The 5,576-nt window shown below is 38.2% G+C and overlaps 1 pseudogene; it reads left to right on the top strand.

Annotated features, from left to right (window-relative positions):
• Positions 1 to 2,668: 2,668 nt before the first annotated feature.
• Positions 2,669 to 3,631, top strand: LOC104665188 (annotated as a pseudogene).
• Positions 3,632 to 5,576: the final 1,945 nt, after the last annotated feature.

Raw genomic sequence — 5,576 nt, 5'->3', positions numbered from 1 at the left:
AGTTTGTGTGTATGTATATGTACATGTCTTTCTCACACACACACACACACACACACACACACACAAAATGTGTTTCCATCTTTTTCATCTACCATTCTTACTGATGTTGAATTGGCCCTATTTGGAAAGTGGGAGCCTTTTCAAGTTGACTACTTTGTCTTTTTTAAGTGATTCCTGTTGGCTTTGAATGATTCCTTGCCTTTTAGTACCAAAAGATGTCCAATATCATTAGGCATATTTCCAGCACAAGGTTTGAAATCAGCTATTTATCAAAAGATATGTGACTCCTTTTAGGGGAAAATGTTACCTAAAAGCCACAGCTAAGTATTAGAGGTACTCCTTGTTACTGAGATGTTCTTGCTACTGAGTCATTTTCTGGGGATAAAGCTGAAAAATATATATTACTTAAAAGATAACTATTTCTTGAGCTTATTCTGATATTTCAAACTTAGCTCTATAATTACAACATTTTAATTAACTTGGTTGATTTTAAATATGTGTTCTTTTTCTCTTACCCTGAAAGTCTTGGCTCTCAAAGGCATTAATATAATCACTCAAAAAATGTATCCTACAATATTAGTCCATGTTATAAATAATAATAAAAATATTGACTTTAATGTATGTTATTTTTCTTTTCCACCTAGACAACATTCTAGATGCATTCAGAATGTTTATATTCCAGCTGGGCGTGGTGGTTCACACCTGTAATCCCAACACTTCGGGAGGCCAAAGCAGACAGATCACTTGAGGTCGGGAGTTTGCGACCAGCCTGACCAACATGGTGAAACCAAGTCTCTACTAAAAATAAAATTAGCCAGGTGTGGTGGCAGATGCCTGTAATCCCAGCTACTCGGGAGGCTAAGGCAGGAGAATCGCTTGAATCCGGGAGGCGGAGGTTGCTGTGAGCCGAGATCACACCATTGCACTCCAGCCTGGGCAGCAAGGGCAAAACTCTGTCTCAAAAAAAAAAAAAAAAAAAAAGTTTATATTCCATCCATTTTTTTACACATTTGGATGTAAAAAACGGATGTTTTTTACACATCCATTTTTTTCCATACACACTAATCCCTTTTTTGGTGATCTATTGGTCTTAAGAGATTTCTGGGTTGCATCTGATACTTTTTCATTTTAAGATTTGTTGCCTCCATCAGGGTATTTATAGGATTTTTATCCTTGCAACGTAATAATTATACCTAAATATATCTATATTTGCCTAGTCATTAGTGTTTATTTTCTGGTAGATAAGCATGTTGATACAAAGACTTGGATTTTTTATAATTTTTAGAAATATTTTATTATATATTTGAATATTTTTCCTTTTTTATTCTTATTTTACTCCTCTTCAGGAATACCTATTGTGTTTGAGGTTACACTGTTTTATTCAGCTTATCAATTACATTTTCTCTAATGACTTTTATCATTGCTTTAATTTCATTTTGTTTGATTATTCTCAATTCTGTTTTTCATATTGGTAAGTTTCTAAGCAGTATACCTTTTTCTAATAAGAATATTTTCAATTTTAGAGTAGCTTCTATTTTTTGCCCCAGGTTATTTTCTTTGGCCTATGATTTTTATTTTCTCTGTTATCAACTCATTTTCACACTCTAGTATTACAACATTTCATTTTGTTCATGTTTTCTTTAACTTTTTTAAGTATTTTAAAAAATTTATATAAAACTTTTTTCTCTTTCCTCTAGTAGCTCTTTATTTCAAAGAGTATTTATTATATGTTTAACTTAGTTTATTCCTTTTAATTTTTACAAAATATGTCTGCATAAATTCTATGTGGGAACTTCTCTGTTTTTTACTCATCTTTAAATGGAGTCAGTTCCATCAGGGCTTGATATTCACTCAAAAAGTAATGCATGACCAAGAAAGGATAGATAATAACTCAACTGACAACAACAGCAACTTTAATTTTCTATGTATTCTTTTAAAATATTTCACAAAGTATACACAATCTTCTGGCCAGTAGACACAATACTTCTTAACTCCCCTACCCTCCAGTTCCTGGTCATTTTTTACCTTCAGTGTGAGCTGATTACATTGACTAGATACAACTGGAGACGCAGCTATCATCATAAAATTTGCTTTAGCTCACAGAACTATTTTGGGTGGGTTTTTAAATCTCTGCTAAAGATATTTGGATGGCTGCTTTTCATCTCTTTTCTTGATCTACCTTTAAACTGTTTTCCTTTGTTTTCTTATTTGCTTGTTTGTTTGAGAATGTAGAGCTGAATCCCAGAAAAGAAGAATAACAAGCCCATGCCTTCTACCCCTCAGGTTTCTACGGTAGATCTGCAATTTATTTCTACAGGATTACTGTTTCCTCTTTAAAATACAGCATTTTGTACTAAGTTCATCAGGATCACTTTATGTATTTTAAAAGAAAATATCACTTTGTTAAATATAAAAAGAAACCAGTGTTACATGCTATCAACTGGAACTTTTGTCATCAATAAGCTTAATTTACAGTTATTTCCCCTTTTCATTTAGATGGAAGTACGTTTTAAAATATGATTCACATCTGTCATATTTGCTAGTGTGCATGAACCAATGGCACCTGGTATCAGAGGTGGTGTTCTTCCAATAATTTTGTATTTCTCCTTATTTTCTACCCAGATTGAAGATCTCACATCTCTCCAGAGCCCTTGGCTGCCTCCCTAGGATGCTCCCTTCCCAGTCCTATGTCAACATCTCCTTCTTCCAACCACCTGCTTTTCTCATGATTGGCATCCCAGGGCTGGAGGCCATTCATGGCTGGCTCACCATCCCCTTCTCCTCCATGTACACTGTGGCCCTCACTGGGAACTGCCTGATTCTCCTGGCTGTGAAGAGGACCCCCAGCCTGCACCAGCCTGTGTATTACTTCCTGTCCTTGCTGGCGCTCACCGATGCGGGCCTTACCTTGTCCACAATGCCCACCACCTTGGCTGTGCTCTGGTTTGACTATCGACTCATTGGCTTCAATGCCTGCCTGGTCCAGATATTCTTCCTGCATTCCTTCTCTGTGGTGGAGTCCTCAGTGCTCCTGGCCATGTCCTTTGACCACTATGTGATATCTCCACCCCTCTGCGCTATGCAGCTGTCCTCACAAATAATGTCATCATGAGGATTGGGCTGGCCATTGTGGTTTGAGCCACTGTGTCCCTCTTCCCCGTTCCCTTCTTGCTGAAGCGATTGAACTACTGTCCTGGAAAGATCCTCTTGTCTCATTCATTCTGTTTCCATGCAAATGTCATGAAACGGGCCTGTGCTGACATCACGGTCAACATCCTTTATGGGCTCTATGTGGTTCTGTCCGCAGTGGGTGTAGACTCCTCGCTTACTGTACCTGTCCTATATACTTAATCTTTATACAGTGATGGGGCTGGCCTCTCCCAGGGAACGCATCCAGGCCCTCAACATCTGTGTGTCTCATATCTTAGCTGTCCTGGTTTTCTACATTCCAGTCATAGGTGTGTCTATGATCCACCGTTTCGGGAGGCACCTACCCCACATTGTGCATGCCCTGGTTGCCTATGTGTATCTGATAGTGCCTCCTGTGCTCAATCCCATCATCTACAGTATGAAATCCAAGCCCATCAGGGAGGCCATGCTCAAGGTACTGAGAAGGAAGGGGCAAGGCTGATGAAATAAGAAAATAGCCCAAAAATCTGGAAGGAAAATATGGCCAAACAGTCATATCTTATGCCCAGAAAGCCCTTACTCAAATCTCTTGCCCAGACACATTATGAAGAGTATGACAAGCAATTGGATGCCCTCAGACTGATAGGTAAAGAACAGTCTTGATTCCTTTATACACTCACTAACCTCAGATATTTTCTTCGGTGTTTACTTGCGCAAGAATCTGTACTCATCACTAAAAATGTTAAAAGTGAACCATATCACCTTTGTCATTCACTGGGGGACAACAGTCCTTAAATGCACAATTATAGTAATGTGTAATGAGAATGTGACAGACACACACAAAGTGTTATGGGAACTCAGAAGAGAGTTTACTGGCCCTGCAAGAGGAAATAAGAAAGGATTCAGATGAGAAAGAAGCTGAAAGGTAAATAGGGGGTTGTCAAACAGGGAGTGGGGAGCCAACTAATAAAGAAAAAAAGAATACTGTGTAAATGATTTAGAATAATTCGGTGTACTTGTGGAAAAGCAAAGTAGTCAGATGTAATTCAGCACAATCTACATGCCTCTGTTGGAAGAACAACAGGAGATAAGCAATAAATGACTGGCAGTGGAGAGACCTCTTGGGACCTTTAAGACCTGATTGAGACATCTAACCTCCATTCTTTGCTTAAAAGTCTGCCATGGAAGACTATTGCACTGCAGAAGGTTGCACAGACTTAACTGTATTATGGATTAAGAAGGTGAAAGTGGAGTAGAAAAAGAAGGCTAGAAAATCACTTAGGAGGTTGTTATTACCGTGTAAGACAACAAGAATGGATGACAAATTTGTCATCCTAATGAAAAAAATATTAGTAGATGCATTTTAAATTGCATCTACTAGATTAATTAAAACTAGATTTCCAATCCCAGTCCACTGAAAGTGCCCATAGGCAATGACACTGGGAGCAGTGAGCAGAGCTAGCACCCACTCATTGATTTCTAATTATATTCCTCACTACAAATAACCTGAAATCCTTGAAGAAATGGCTAATTCTAAGCATAGAGCAGGGAAAACATTAGGTGATACTGGAATAGACTGTGCCTGAAACTAAAGAACACAAGGACAATAAGCTCATGTAACAGAAAAAAGAACCAGAAACCTATTTGAAAGAGTTACCAAATTGAATATTGGAATATTACATCACAGCACTATTCACAATACTAAAGACATGGAATCAACCTAAATGCCCAACAGAGTAGACTGGATAAAGAAAATGTAGTACATATGCACTAAGGAATACTGCACAGCCATAAAAAAGAACGAGATTATGTTCTTTGTAGCAACATGGATGGAGCTGGAGGACATTATCCCAAGCAAAGTGACACAGGAATATTAAGCCAAATATTGAATGTTCTCACTTGTAAGTGGAAGCTAAACATCGAGTATATATGGACACAAAGAAGAGAATAACAGACACTGGGGTGTACATGAGGATGGAGGGTGCGAGGAGGGTAAGAATTGGAGAACTACCTATCAGGTACTGTGCTTATTACTTGGGTGATGAAATAATCTGTACCCCAAACTCTTGTGACACACAATTTACCTAATTTACCTATATAACAAACCTGCACATGTACCCCTAAAATGGAAATAAAAGTTAAATACAAATTGGAATACTAAAAAGTATTAATAATTTTGACAGCAATACACAGCAAACAAATTGGGGTTTTCTTTTATTTTTTATTTTTGTGTTTGAGACAGAGTCTCACTCTGTCACCCAGGCTGGAGTGCAATGGCACGATCTTGGCTCACTGCAAACTCCATCTCCCAGGTTCAAGCGTTTCTCCTCCTCAGCCTCCCGAGTAGCTGGGACTATAGGTGCATGCCACCACGCCTGGCTAATTTTTTGTATTTTTAGTAGAGACGGGGTTTCATTGTATTAGCCAGGATGGTCACGATCTCTCGT

The sequence above is a fragment of the Rhinopithecus roxellana genome, chromosome 15 (genome assembly GCF_007565055.1).
Source record: "Rhinopithecus roxellana isolate Shanxi Qingling chromosome 15, ASM756505v1, whole genome shotgun sequence".
Classification (NCBI taxonomy): domain Eukaryota; kingdom Metazoa; phylum Chordata; class Mammalia; order Primates; family Cercopithecidae; genus Rhinopithecus; species Rhinopithecus roxellana.
Note: the sequence above shows the minus strand (reverse complement) of the source record. Positions and strands in the feature narration are given on the sequence as shown.